Source organism: Sciurus carolinensis, chromosome 16 (genome assembly GCF_902686445.1).
Source record: "Sciurus carolinensis chromosome 16, mSciCar1.2, whole genome shotgun sequence".
NCBI classification, from domain to species: domain Eukaryota; kingdom Metazoa; phylum Chordata; class Mammalia; order Rodentia; family Sciuridae; genus Sciurus; species Sciurus carolinensis.
In genome coordinates this window covers 67,905,943-67,920,849 of record NC_062228.1, presented here as the reverse complement: position 1 = coordinate 67,920,849, position 14,907 = coordinate 67,905,943, and the positions used below count along the sequence as shown (strand labels likewise).

General features: G+C 45.8%; 2 pseudogenes; both read right to left on the bottom strand.

Moving 5' to 3' along the window:
• Positions 1-492: 492 nt before the first annotated feature.
• On the bottom strand, positions 493-3,342 carry LOC124966264 (vomeronasal type-1 receptor 1-like; annotated as a pseudogene).
• Positions 3,343-3,390: 48 nt separating this feature from the next.
• The window catches only part of LOC124966263 (MORC family CW-type zinc finger protein 3-like), a 32,491-nt pseudogene continuing 20,974 nt past the window's right edge, over positions 3,391-14,907 (bottom strand).

The following is a 14,907-nucleotide window of genomic DNA, read 5'->3' as shown; positions in this document are numbered from 1 at the left end:
GTTACTTTAAAGTAAACAAGAAATAGTCATAGAATATGATCAGAACATCACATTGTATCTCCAAAAAACACAAAATAATTTGCCAAGAAAAATAATTAATTTAAAAAGAAATGATACTGAAACACTAACAACAAAATGGCAAAAAGGTTTCAGTGAGTTTTCATAAGACTTTAAAGAAAGGATATCCTTATCTGTAATCTCAACAATTTCCTCTAATACACATTTTAAAATATCCTAAACTTCCCCAATTTGAAACAGGGTCAGATCCCTGTTTAATTATGTGAATGATGTCTGTGCTTAGTCTGGCTTAGGGCTGAGGCTAGATGAGATATTGCCACATCTGTGCCATAGGGTCAGACAGTCTGAACTGATGGCTCTTCAATATGAGCAGATTCTGACATGAACATTTAAGTACCTCAAGGAGAACAGATCCCTTGCCAGGCGAGTGGATTAGGAGACACAATTTGTCCTCACTCGACAGTGAGAGAGGAACTAAGAGACCTGGGTGTCATTGATGAGGAGCACAAAGGGGCTGAGTGCTGGGAAACATGAGGCCACCAGCACGGAGCTGCTCACGACCCACTGGCCTCTGTTTGCAGCTAGGGTCATCCACATGGTCAGTACAGTGTAGACGGAGTAAAAGGAAACAAAGGAGCTCGTCGGGATCAGGATGGTGCATGTGGCCCTGACCTCATGGGAAGGTCTGGGGCTGCAGACATGGCTGTGAATGTGCTGGACTCGTTGCTTGTGCCTTCTGTGCCATAGGGTCAGTCAGTCTGAACTGAGGGCTCTTCAAGAATGTTCATGTCAGAATCTGCTCATATTGAAGAGCCCTCAGTTCAGACTGACTGACCCTATGGCACAGGAGGCACAAGCAGCGAGTCCAGCACATTCACAGCCATGTCTGTGGAGGAACACCATGGAGCCACTGGCCCAGGTCATGAGGAACAGACTCATCAAGTCAGGGGAAAAGTATAAGATTGAATGTAAGGTGCTGTGACTTCCTCCTATTGACCAGGAACAGTAGCCATGACTCCCATCTGCACTGAGATTTTCCTTATTCCGTGGACCATTCACAACTAAAGGCAGAAATGAATTTATGAGGAGATGCAGGGTCCAACAGAGGAGACAGCAGGAGCCGATGCACTGTAGGGATCTGATCTTGAGCGAGATCCACCTACAGATTCCGGGGTTGAGCTTAATGGCCTGGAAGCCATTGAAGAGGCACAAGGTGCTGAAGGACACACCAGTGCTCACTCTCTAAAAATAGAAGACAAGCTTACATCTCCTATCATCCAGGAAATGTTTCCATCCCAAACTTGCCAGAGTCTGAGGTACTCCTTTAGAGAGAAGAACAATGGAATTGGCCAGTACCAGCTGATTGAGAATCAAATCTGTGGGTCTGAAGTGACGTCTGGTGAACAAGGTGAAGTTATAGAGGCAAAGGAGGGAGAAATTTCCCAGGAATCCTACTCCTGTCTGAGTGAGAAAAATAAACCCCATATCCATGCTGAACGGATCAGATCAGCAACTGGAGTGTGGGTAGAACCTAAAGTCAGGAGATAAAAAAATGAGAGTAAATGTGTCGCCATCAGGACAAGCCACAACGTAATACTTACCTAAACTAAATACTCTCACATGAAAGAGATGATGACTTTCTGCCCACCTGCTCAAACAAAACATAATAAAATCCTGAGCTTCACAAACCTCAGTCTCCAACTCCCAGGTGAAGGTGAGAGTGATGGAGAGCTCTGTGCATTGACATGGGTCCCTCCTCAGGGTGGAGGGTGCCCAGCAGATGTCTCTGTGGGGAGAGGAGGGAGAGATCTGTGCAGGGACATGGGTGCCTTCAGGGTGGAAGGTGCCCAGCAGGTGTCTCTACAGGGAGAGGAGGGAGAGTCCTGTGCAGGGACAGGGGTGCCTTCATGGTGGAGGGTGCCAAGCAGGTGTCTCTGCAGGGAGAGGAGGGGGAGGACTGTGCAGGGACATGTGTGCCTTCAGGGTGGAGGGTGTCCAGCAGGTGACTCTGCAGGGAGAGGAGGGGGAGCCATGTGCAGGGACATTGGTGCCTTCAGGGTCGATGGTGCCCAGCAGGTGTGTGTACAGGGAGAGTAGGCAGAGCCTTGTGGCCTTTAGTGGGTGGTTCTCAAGCATATATTCCATAGGTAGAGGCAAGACACAGACATGTGCAGCATATATTTTTTTAAATATATAAGGACAGAAATATTGGGGCAGAGACTGGCCACGATGGAAGGGTAGAAAGGTTGGCTTTGTAAAGTGTTCTCATCTGTATTTAGTAGTAGACACATATGTATTTTCACATGATTCTTTAAAAATAGTATACACATTCCATATCAAAATCAAAAATTTTCAAGTTTAAATGAAGAAATCACTTTATTATCACAATGTTGTTCTATTTGTACTTACCTGAAATATTGCAAATATTAATTTTTTTCCTCATTCTGGGGTCAGCACGTTTCATGGGTCAGCAGGAACCCATCCATCACCAATTTAATATTTTTACAGTGTCTGGGTAAGTTCCCCAGGTGGGCCTCAAACTTGTGATCCTCCTGCCTCAGTTTCTCAAGTAGCCAGGATTATGGACTGGTACCACCATGCCAGGCTTCAGATAAATAAAACACAGAAACATATATGAAAATTACAGCCCTGGAAGAGGAAGGTTAGGCTGTGGTCCACAATCATGTTTGCAAATGTGTTATCATTATTCTTTTGAAATATATAAAAGTCTATTTACAGAACTGACAACCAACCCTTTCAGTATAATTCAAGAATATGTGAATAAAAACTTAAGTAACTCAAAACCACATAACATTGGAGAAGTTAATGCAGGCAGTGCATAAGTTTTGAACACATCTGTATTTCCTATTTCTCTTCAGTGAGACATCTAGACATTTTAACCCACTAATCCGACATGCTTGCTTTATCCATTTTTATCTTGGTAGTCCTTTAAGAGTAATGGTATACTTTAATGAATATTCAATTTATGATATTTGAGAAAACATTTTTCTCTTCATACTGACGTGTGAACTCTGAACAAATGCATTGGAGTCTTGAGTAAGGGCTGCTCAGTGTGGAATGGAAGTTGGAGGTTTGCAGAGGAGACCCACCTTGTGTCTGGCCCTATTCCCCGAAAGGCAGCTGGTTGCTTTCAAAAGGGCAGCGGGGAATAAATTATATTGTTTACTTGGTCAGGCAGGGGTGAGTCAGGATACACCTTTCTGCAGGTTCCAGATGGAGGAAAAGGTATCTGGAAGGAGCCTCACCAGAGATGCTGGCCTTGGGAGCGCTGGGGTGGGAGGTGCACTCGGACCGCACACTCATGTCAATCGTGGGCTTGGGGGTTTGTGCACAGTGTCACAACTGATCGCTTTACAGCATCTGCAAGACAGAAGGCAGTTTAAACTCATCAGTGAACTACAGCCCCATGATAGGGCTGAAACTGTGAGGCAGAGTAAGCACAACAGAAGCGAGAACCTAGTGATGGCTGAGAGACCAGGACTGCAGTGTATCCAAGGGAGCAGGGGGTCAGGCTGCAGCAGGAGTCTTCAGGCTGGCATGAAGTCAGGTCCCTAACAGGAGCCTGGGCCTGTGAGGTTGTGGTGTGTTTACAAATTCACACTGAAAAATAGGTGCTGAAATTCACAGGGAAAGGAAAGTGGATACACAGGATCAGAATAGATGCCCTGAGCCCTCAGGGAAGGGCACCCAACTGCCCATACAAAGCATCCCTGGTGAGAATGGGTGTTCTTTCCTGTTTCATAAGAAAATGTTTGTGGGAATATTCAGAATAACAGATTGATTGTGGGATGAAAAAGCAGCATAGCACTTCACAATCTGTCTACAGTCTGCGGTGCCAAGTGGCATTACAGTCAGACTCAGGCACTCAGGGTCCCTGGCTGCCCTCTCCCTTCCTCTGTCCCCATCACAGATCACACACATTTCCCCAATACCTTTTCATCCTTGACACAGGAAACAACTGTTTTAACTTTTCTCTAACCAACTGTTTGTTGTTCCTCTACCGAGGAGAGTAGTTTTAGATTTAGAATTATGATCTCCCTGGGCTCTGCCTCCTCTCCCTGGGATCAGAAGGAAGAAAAGCAAGAGTCCATGCCCATACCCACACCTTCAGCTGGACACCAGTGCCCACTGGGAACTCACCTTCCTTAAGCTCACCTGGGTCTGCAGAGCAAAGCTGCAGAATGAGCAGAGAGTGTTAGTCAGGGACCAGTGAGGACATCTCAGAGGGAGGTCAGAGCAAGAAGGAGAGATGAAGTGTTTCCTGAAAGAGCTGCTGTGAATGTGTGTGTGAGGTGGAGAGTGAGATTGGGAGAGGAGAGAGAGAGGGAGAGGAAGGGCAAGAGGGACGGTAGAAGGAAGGGCGAGAGGGACGGTAGAAGGAAGGGGGAGAGGGAGAGGGAGAGGGAGAGAGCACTGTCATAGTCTCATGTCCAATCCCCTCTGGATCCATGCTTCTGTGTCTGATACTGCATTTGGGGAAGACTCCTTCTCAGAATCTGAGAGTGATATGAAGGCATGGACACTTAGCTGAATGATGATGTCTGTCAGTGTTCTCAGGCAGCATTGTGCAGGTGTGGGCAGGGAAGGTGATAAAGGTCAGGGACTCCATGACCTCACCACTTTGCTGGGAAGTGTCTGTCCTTTCACCTGCAGGTGCAGTGACAGCACCTGCATGGGGACTGGAAGTCATCTGGGGAACACGAGGTGAGGACTGTGCATGTCTCTGCAAGCCCTTCCCCATGAGAAGCCCCTCAAGGGCAGAAGCAGGTGGGACAGGCTTCACATTGGCATAAGCAGAGGTCCCAGGGGAGGCTGATCAGAGCACACAGGGACCTACCTACTGAGAGGGGACATGGACCACAAGGCTCTGGCTGGATTTCAGCCTCGTGGAAAACTTGGGCTTCAAAGTATGATGCTCAAATCCCTGGGGACTTCTAGGATGCCCAAATGAACAGTGGACAGCATGTGAATTTAGTGGAAAGAGAAACCAGAGTGGTTCAAGTGGGCAGAGTGACACAAGGACATATCCTTTTACTGCTCCAAGAGTGCTTCAATGTCCCCACCCTCTCCCAGCAGGTGAGGCACTCTTCTGTACAGCTGGGATTCAGGAGACATAACAAGAATGTTTCCCATGAAAAGTAATTCCTGTTGAGGAAAACAGACCAAATATACAAAAGCAAGGTACGAAATGGTACACATCTTGTTCAAGCAGGACATGCACACAGTCAGGTTTAGACAGAAGAAGGGGCATTCTGCAAGTTCCAGTTTTAAGAACGAGCATTCTGCCACGTGTGGGCCAGGGAGGAGCATTCTCATTTGCAGGACAGGGAGGAGCATTCTTGCACATGAGGGCACAGGGAGGAGAATTCTGCCACGTGCAGCATAAGGATGAGCATGCATCCAGGTGCAGCACAGTGTGGAGCTTTTGCCAGTTCGAGTACAGAGGAGAATTCTGCAAGTTGCAGCACATTGAGGAGCATGCAGCTAGGTGCAACACAGAGAGGGGAGTTCTGCCAGGTGCAGCATAGGGAGGAGCATGCATCCAGGTGAAGCCCATTGAGGAGCTTGCAGCTAGGTGCAGCACAGTGAGGGGAATTCTGCCAGGTGCAGCATAGGGAGGAGCATCCATCCAGGTGCAGCACATTGAGGAGCATGCAACTATGTGCAGCACAGAGAGGGGAATTCTGCCAGTGCTGGGAAAGGGAAGAGCATTCTACCAGGTGCAGCAGAGGGAGGATAATTCTGCAAGGTGTGGGTACAGGGAGGAACATTGTACCAGGTGTAGGTACAGGGATGAGAATTCTCCCAGTCGAAGCACAGCAGGGCCATTCTGCCAGATGTGGGCACAGGGAGGAATGTTCTTCCAGGTGCAGGCACAAGGAGCAGCATTATGCCAGATGTGGGCAAAGGGAGGAGCATGCTGACTGTTGTGGCAAAGGGAGGAGCATTCGGCAATGTGAGGGCACATGGAGTAGTATTCTGCCATGTGGAGAACAGGGAGAAGATTTCTGCCATGTTCAGCACAGAAAAGCAGCATTCTGCCAGGTGTGTTCACAGGGAGGAGCCTTATGCTAAGTGAGGCACAGGGAGGAGCATTCTGCCAGTTTAGGACTCAGGGAGCAGCATTCTACCAGGTGCGGCACAGGGAGGAGAATTCTCCCACAAATGAGCACATGGAGGAACAATTGGCCATGTGCAGTCACAGGGAGGAGCTGTCTGTCAGTTGTGGTCACTGGGAGAAGCATTATGCCAGGTGCAGGACAAGGAGGAGCATGAAGGCAGTAGCACCAGAGGGAGGAGTATTCTGTCTTGTTTAGCACAGGAGGAGCATTTGCCAGGTGCAGCACAGGGAGGAGCATTCTGCTAGGTGTGGCCTGAGGGAGAAGCATTTTGGTATTTGCAGCACAGGAATGAGCATTCTGACAGTTTCAGACTCAGGGAGCAGCATCTTGCCAGTTTCGGGCACAGGAACATTCTGCCAGGTGCAGCGCAGGGAGGATCATTGTGCCAGGTGTGGGGACAGAGAGAAGCATGCATACATGTGCTGCACAGGGCGGAGCATTCTGCGAGGTCCTGGCACACGGAGGAGCATTGTGCCATGTGAGGGTACGCGGAGGATAATTTGGCCATGTGCAGCAGAGGGAGGAGCAGTCTGCCAGGTACAGCACAGGGAGGAACATCCTTCCAGGTGTGGACTCCCAGGGGAGTATTCTGTCAGGTGCAGAACAGGGAGCATTCTGCCAGTTGCAGCACAGTGAGAAGCATTCTGCCAGGTGCGGAGCTTAGGGAAGAGCTTTCAGTCAGGTGTGGGCACAGGGAAAACTTAGTGACATGTGCAGCATAGAAAGGAGCAATTTGCCTTGTGCAGTGCAGGGAGGATCGTTCTGCCAGGTTTAGAAGGGGGAGCAACATTCTGTCAGGAGTGATCACAAGGAGGAGCATTCTGCCAGGTTGGGGCACAGGGAGGAACATTCTGCCAGGAGCGGGTATAGGGAAGAACATTCTACCAGGTGCATCACAGGAAGCACCATTCTCCAGGTGTCGGGAGAGAGAGGAGCATGCATACTGGTGCAACACAGGCAGGAACATTCTGCCAGGTACAGCACAGGGAGGAATGTGCATACATTTGCAGAAGAGAAAGGAGAATCCTGTCATGTGCAGCACAAGGAGGAGCATTCTCCAGGTGCGGGCACAGGGAGGAGTATTCTGCCAGGTGAGGCACAGGGAGGATCATTCTATTAGGTACAGCATAGAGAGGAGAATTCTGCCTGATTCAGGAGAGGGAGAAGCATTCTGACAGGTGTGGTCCCAGGAAGGACCATTCTGCAATGTGGGGACACAGGGTGGAGCATTCATCTAGGTGCAGCGTAGGGAGGAGCATTCTGTCAGGTGCAGCACATGGAAGAGCATTCTGCCAGGTGTGGGCAGAGGCAGGAACATTTTGCCAGGTGTGGGCACAGGGAAGAGGATTTTGCAATGTGCTGGACTTGGAGGATCATTCTGCCAGGTGTAGCACGCGTAAGAGTATTCTCCCAGGGGTGGGGACAGAGGAGCATTCTGCCAGGTGCAGCATAGATGGAAGCATTCTGCCGGGTGTGGGCACAGGCAGGAGCATTCTGCCAGGTTCAGGAACATGGAGGAGCATTCTGCCAGGTCCCGCACAGGGAAGGGCTTTCTGCCAGGTGTAAAAACAGGGAGAATTTTGCCAGATGCAGCACGGGAAGTAGTATTCTGCCATACGTGGGCACATGGAGGAACATTGTGGCAGTATCAGATGAAGGAGAATCCTTCTGCGAGATGTAGCACAAGGAAGAGCACTCAGCCATGTTCGGGCACAAGGAAGAGCATTCTGCCATGTTCGGACACAGGGAGGTGCATTCTGCCAGGTGTGGGAACAGGGAGGAGCATTCTGACTGAAGTGGGCAGAGGGAGGAGCATGGTTCCAGGTGCAGCACAGTTAGGAGCATTCACCCACGTGCAGCACAGGGAGGAGACCTCTGCCTTCTCTGGGTAAAGGGAAGAGCATTGGTCAGGTGGAGCAAAGGGAGTGCCATTCTGCCATTGAAGTTCACAGGGAGGAGCATCTTGAAATGTGCAGTACAAGGAGGAGCATCTTCCAAGTGCAGCACATGGAGGAGTATTCTGTCATGTGCAGTAGAGAGAGGAGCATTCTTCCAGGTGTGGTCACAGAACGGGTTTTGTGCTAAGTACAGGAACAGGGAGGAGCATTTTGCCAGGTGCAGCCCAGGGAGAGCATTCTGACTGGTGTAGAAGAGGGGGGAGGCTTCTGCCACATGCGGGCACAGAAAGAAGCATTTTGCCAGGTGTAGGCATAGGGAGGAGCATTCTGCTATGTTCTGGATCAGCGAGAAGCATTCTGCCAGTGCATCACAGGCAGGAGAATCCTGCCAGTACATCACAGGCAGGAGAATTCTGCCAGGTGCATCACAGGGAGAAGCATTCTGCCATGTTGTTGCCGCCTGCAGCAACGAGACTGCAGGAAAGAATCTGAGGAAGACTGGGAATGAACAACTTCTTTATTTTTCTCAGGGGTGCTTCCTTGCTTCTTTCTTGCTTACCTCTCTCCCCAAGTAGATGCCTTGGTGCCAACATCAGCTCTGCCTGACACCGTGAAAAGAGAGAACACAGCAAGCCACCACCACTAGGAGTGGTAGGAAGGTGAGAGCGGCACACATAGAGTGGCACCCCCCAGGTGCCTGTTGTTTTGGTGTGCTCCGTCAGACACCTCATGCGCCAGATTGTGGCCTAAGCGCAGCCAGGAGACTGTATGCATGTGTAAATGTGGGGGAGGAGGCAATCTCTTCCGCAAACAGCTGTAAGCATGTCTCTACATCTCCCCCTTTTTGATTTAAAGTGAAGAAAACTTTAATGGATGTGTGATACCTATCACAACATCTGGATCGACTGTGCCTGTGTTAGGCATCCACATGTCTCACTGACATTCTTACCTGTCATCGGATAACCAAGAAGCTTGATATTATTGTCTTGGCTCCTGTCTTAAGTTGATATGTTAGTCACATGAGACTTTCCTGTCTTTGACTACCAGTCATCCATTGGAGACAGCAAAACCTGAGAAGAAGTTCCGGCTTTTAAGGTGGAAAGTGCATTTTTCACAATGATCTTATCCCTTTGTTGGCTTAGGTGCATCTTACACATGCAATGAAATGCTAACACAATGAACAACAGAAGTATTAAACAGAACCCCACAATGCCTGCCCATTTTTGACCCCATATACAATATCTTTAAAAAACATAATTACATCAGCAACAGAGGGCACCTTGACTTTAGTAGAAGTTACTAAGATTGTTTGGGCTTCTAGTGATCTGGTGAGATTATCAAACTGATAGATCCAAGATCCATTAAGCATAGCACTAAGTTGTCTTGATAAACTGGCAGCCCTGCTATAATTATGGTATTGAACCCCTGTAAGACATGATCCTGAATAATGACCAAGACATCCTGATGCAGCAAGGTTCATCAAAATATCCACTTGTTCTTGGAGAAGATAAACATGTTGGTTGAGTGTGACTATACCAGAACGAAGATGTTGATTTATGGTTTCCTGTGTTTGAAGAGCCATGGCCACACTACCAGTGAGGTTGTTCAATGCCTGTTCAGTGGGAATACTTGTAGCTAGGGCACCCCCAGCAGCAGTAACTGCAGCTGCTGACACAGTGACAGCCACAGTCATGGCTAGAGATATTCCAAAATCCCCCTTATGTCGAGACAATACCACAGGCAGGTTTTCCACATTGGCTAAAACTGGCATTGGGATGTACCTAGGAACTCGAGCAACAATCATTAAAGGAAAACTAGTACTATTCCAACATTGAGTTTTAAAAACATGAGGAGGGAGTGCACTCTAAAGTATGATTAATGGAGGAGGTATTAGAGACTATAAGGATGAACGGTGATGTGACACATATAGGGGTAGGCTTAAATGTAATCAGTGAGGAGGATCTACAAATATTAGCACCTGTTTCAAACACTGTAAAGGTGTTATAATCATATAAACCATTGATAAATTGACCTCCTCGAAGCATACACAGAGCACTAATGTCTGTGCAGGCTCTTTCTCTGCAAAATGACCAGGAATCAAAAGAATTAGCTGTATCTACCATTAAAGGATTTTGAAAAGAAAAATTATATCCAGAAAAGGAAGTATTAGAGTAGGTACTAAATCTAGGAGCAAAGGTAAAAGATTTGGTTCCACCTACAAAGACAGTTCTACAGGAACCTTGACATCAGGACCACAAAGAAGGCCGCGTGGAGGAAGACTCCAAGCAACATGGGCCTCATTTGGGTACCAAGAGTTTGGGTGCCAAGTATGACACAGGGATGGGTAGAATCATTATTATAAGAAATGGAGAAACATAAACTACCAGAGAGTAGAAAAAAGTAATTAAGAAAAGGCATAATATCAAAATCCACATGTATAGCAGGGAAACCGAGGGTACTATTAGTAGTAAAAAATGGGGGATAAACAGAGGAGGTGTTAGTTAAAGGGAGAGGCCAAGGCCATCCTGTAACTACAGTCCAGAGTTGTAAAGTGTTTCCATCAATCAGTGGAATCATCAGGAGGAGAATTATCATGTTCATGTTCACTGTTTTCATGATGTTTATCAACTGCTGAACGACTGGTAACTTCTCTGATGAGTCTTGCTGGCACCCACACCGGAGAGTTTGCATCCTGTGGAAAGATACAAACAGATCCTCGCCCCCATATCAACACTGGGTCTGGACCCTTCCATGTCCCTGTAAGGACATCTTTCCAGCAGGCTAGCGGTTTGTGTTGCTGATGAGAATTCCAATGTCTGTCTCCAGCAGAATAACCCTCTGAATCCATAGTTAAACAATGTAAAGTAAAAAGAGCTATAGCCAGTCTATCTCTGGGGGTAACCCAATCTCCCCCTTTTTGTTTTAAAAGCATGAGCTTGAGTGTTTGATTAGCACTCTCCACTATGCCTTGGCCTTGAGGATTATAAGGAATTCCAGTTTTATGAGTAATTTGAAACATAAGACAAAACTGAGTAAAAGATGAAGAAGTATAAGCAGGGCCATTGTCTGTCTTAAGCATTTTAGGAATTCTCCTAGCTGAAAAAACTTGAAAGCAATGAGATATAACATCTTTAACTTTTTCCCCAGAATGGAGAGAAGCAAAAATCAATCCTGAACATGTGTCAATAGACACGTGAGTAAATTTTAGTTTACCAAAGCTGGGATCATGAGTAACATCCATTTGCCACAAATGGTTGGGTAAAAGCCCTCTGGGATTGATGCCTATATGTGGAACTGGAGAATGAATAGCACAAGGTTGGCATCCTTAACAATAGTTCTAGCTTGTTCTTTAGTTATTTTAAATCTACATTGTAATGTCGTACTGTTAATGTGAAATTGAGCATGAAATTCAGCTGTCTTTTCTACTGAGGAATATATGAAAATAGTTTGAGTTGGAAGATCAGTTTTATGATTACACTCATGTAGAGGACCAGGCAAATTGGTATGAGCTCTTATATGTCCCCAAAACATAGGTTCTTTACATTGTCATAAGAGCTTCTGTATTTGAAGAAATAACCTAAAAGCTGGAGTATGAGGAGCTATAGTTCAAGCCAATTCTAATTTAGGAATTGCTTGAGCAATATAATTACTGTCTGTAAAAATATTTCTCGGTTGTTCCTTGAATTCTCTAAGGGCTATGACCACAGCTTCCATTTCTACCAATTGAGCAGACTTATGAGAAGTAATATGAGTGATAGTATTTTGTTAAATGACCAGTGCAGCAGTACCATTAGAGGATCCATCAGTAAAAATATTTAATGCTCTGGGAATAGGTTGTTTTTTAACTACTTGGAGGAATATAACAGGATGATTAACACAAAACGAAAATAAAGGGAATGTTGGAGGTTGGTTACCAAATTTTGCAGAAGTAGAGCTTGTAGCAATAGCCCAGTTATTATCATTAGCACATAAAATTTCTACTTGGGCAGAATAAGGAGTTATAATGGTGGTAAGATGTATACCAAACACTCTAACTGCAGTTTTTATCCCTTGAAGAATGAGCTGTGCCACCATAGAGGTCTAAGGTTCAATTATACTTTTAGGAGAGGTGGATAAATATATCCACATTAAAGGTCCATGTTGCCAGAAAACACCCGTGGGCATATATTGAGAAGGAATTACTACAAACAGAAGTGATTTTAAGAATTTAATTCTATCACAATGGGCACACTCAATAGCCCTTTCTACTCTACTTAAAGCTTCTCTAGCTTCATTAGTTAAAGATCTTGGAGAAGATGGATCAGGATCCCCATGGAGCATGTCAAATAAAGGCTTTAATTCTCCTGTGGAGAAGCTGAAAGTTGGTTAAAGCCAATTAATATCCTCCAGTAGTTTTGGGAATCATTTAAAGTGGTTAATTGATCTTTACTGAGCTGGATTTTTTGAGGTTTGAAGAATGTGTCCATCATTTGAAATCCTAGATACAAGATAGGGGGTTTAGTTCATACATTTTCTTCTGCTATGATCAACCAATGTTGTTTTAGGCTGATAGCCATATCCCCAAATATCTCAAGGAGGTTCTGATGATCAGGATGATCTAATAGAATGTCATGCATATAATGGAGACAGATGAGTTTTGCATACTTTTTTCTTATGGGTTGTAAAACTTGGTCTACAAAAATCTGACACATACTTGGACTGTTTGCCATGCCTTGACTGCCGCTGTATATATCTGCACATATGCTCCAGGATCATATTGATTTGGGGTATCTATTGGAGTGTATTGGCCTCCTGTTAGCATATCAATATTTCTACCAGGAAACCCTGCTGCTGTGTTTCTGTGAGCAGTTTCAACAGATATTTCTTGCCACTAATTTCTCCAAATCAGATATTGTCCTCCAGATAACACTTCTCTGCACAACTGTTTCCAATCAGTAGGAGTCAAATTTAATAACTCAAAGACTCAAAAATACTTTTGGTAAATGGTGCCTCAGGTCCATATGTCATAACTGCCTCTTTAAAGTTTTTATAGTTTAAAAGTCTAATGTTTGATGGTGTCTCTGTCTATTTTGGTCCTCAAATATGGGCAGGTCCCATGAGTTTGGGGCTTCTTTGTATTCAAGGGCATCTAAGTGCTTAGAAAGGTCCTGAATGGTCTTGGCCAGAGGATCTTCCCATGGTGGTGCAGAAGGCTGAATAGGATTTAGCTTTCCCCTACATTTTCTCCTTGTTTTTCTTAAATTATCTGAGTAAATACTTTCTAAGTCACTACCACTCAATTCTTTCTCACCTGGTTCTACATGTTTAACAGATTCTTGCTCTTGTACTTCTCCTAAGGCTTCATAGGAAATGTTCCTTTAGGAAGAGGAACCCCCTGTTTTTCCTTCACTATTAGATCCTGTTTCCTTCACTGCCATGCCATTACTTTTTAATACATCTTTTTATGACCTTAGTCATTTGGGTCTTTAAAATTTACAACCCCATTTCTTACTTTTCCTCGCCCTAAGCCCCTCTGGCCAGAGACTCTCATGAGGTTCCTCATTTACCCATTGTGCCAAATGCATCATACAGGCCACCACTTGTTGCCACCTGCAGCAATGAGACCACGGGAAAGAATAGTAGGTGGACTGGAAATGAACACCTTCTTTATTTTTCTCAGGGGTGCTAACTTGCTTCCTTCCTTGTTTACCTCTCTCCCCAAGTAGATGCCTTGGTGCCAACACCAGCTCTGCCTGACACCGTGAGAAGAGAGAAAACAACAAGGCACCACCGCTAGGAGTGGAAGTGAGGTGAGTGCAGCACTTGTAGAGCAGTGCTCTCAGGTGACTGTCGTTCCTGTGTGCTCCCTCATCCGGCGCCTCACGTGCGAGGTTGCTGGGGCCACGGTGCAAGCACAGCCTGGGACCATGTTGGTGTAAGGGTGGGAGAGGAGGAATCACACGCCAGCAGATGGTCACATCCTCACACACACATGTGTGCACGATCTATTCCTCAAACAGCTCTAAGCATGTCTCTACACCATGTGAAGCACAGGGAAGAGCATTCAGCCATATGTGTGTATAGGGAGGAATATTCAGCCAGGTGGGAGCAGAGGGGGGAGTATGCAGCCAGTTGCTGCCCAGGCAGAAGTATTCTGTCAGGTGCAGCACAGGGAGGAGCATTCTGCCAGGTGTGGGATCATGGGTGTGTCCCTCATGTTTGCTATGTTCAGGGCAGTGTATTCTGTTGCTGCTGCAATTAATGTTTCAGTGATCTGAAGACAGGGTCTGACCCTTCCCACGCACACACAGGATGTTTTACTATATACTTAGCATTAGTACCTGGAGATGGTGTGGAAGAACACACAGCCATTACCCATCTTTCACCCCTGAATGGAGGTGAGACAAATGGTGCTTAAGTATGTTTTTGTGTTCCTTTTCACATTTTGCTTGATACCTTTTAGAAGTTTAAGGAAGATCACCTATACTTCTGGTTTCTTTTTAAACTATGTAGAATGGGTGATAATATATCAGGTTTTTTTAGAGATCATGTGATTTATTGAAGACTTGAAACCAAATCTCCAGATTCCAATTACTGGGATCATTTTTCTGTTTTCTCCTTAAGAAAAATTATTTAGTTTGATTCACTTTAAACAAATGAGGTAAAACTTATTCCTCGGGTTGTACAAGAAGTAGAGTCATAATATTTGTGTAATAATACATGTACATAGAGTAAAGATGTTTGTCCCAACCTGTTATTTTTCCCATTACCCCACCCTCCCACTCCTCTTTTCTTTATACAATCCATCCTTCCACCATTCTTTCTTCCCTACCACAATGCATTATGTATCATCATCCACTTATCAGAGA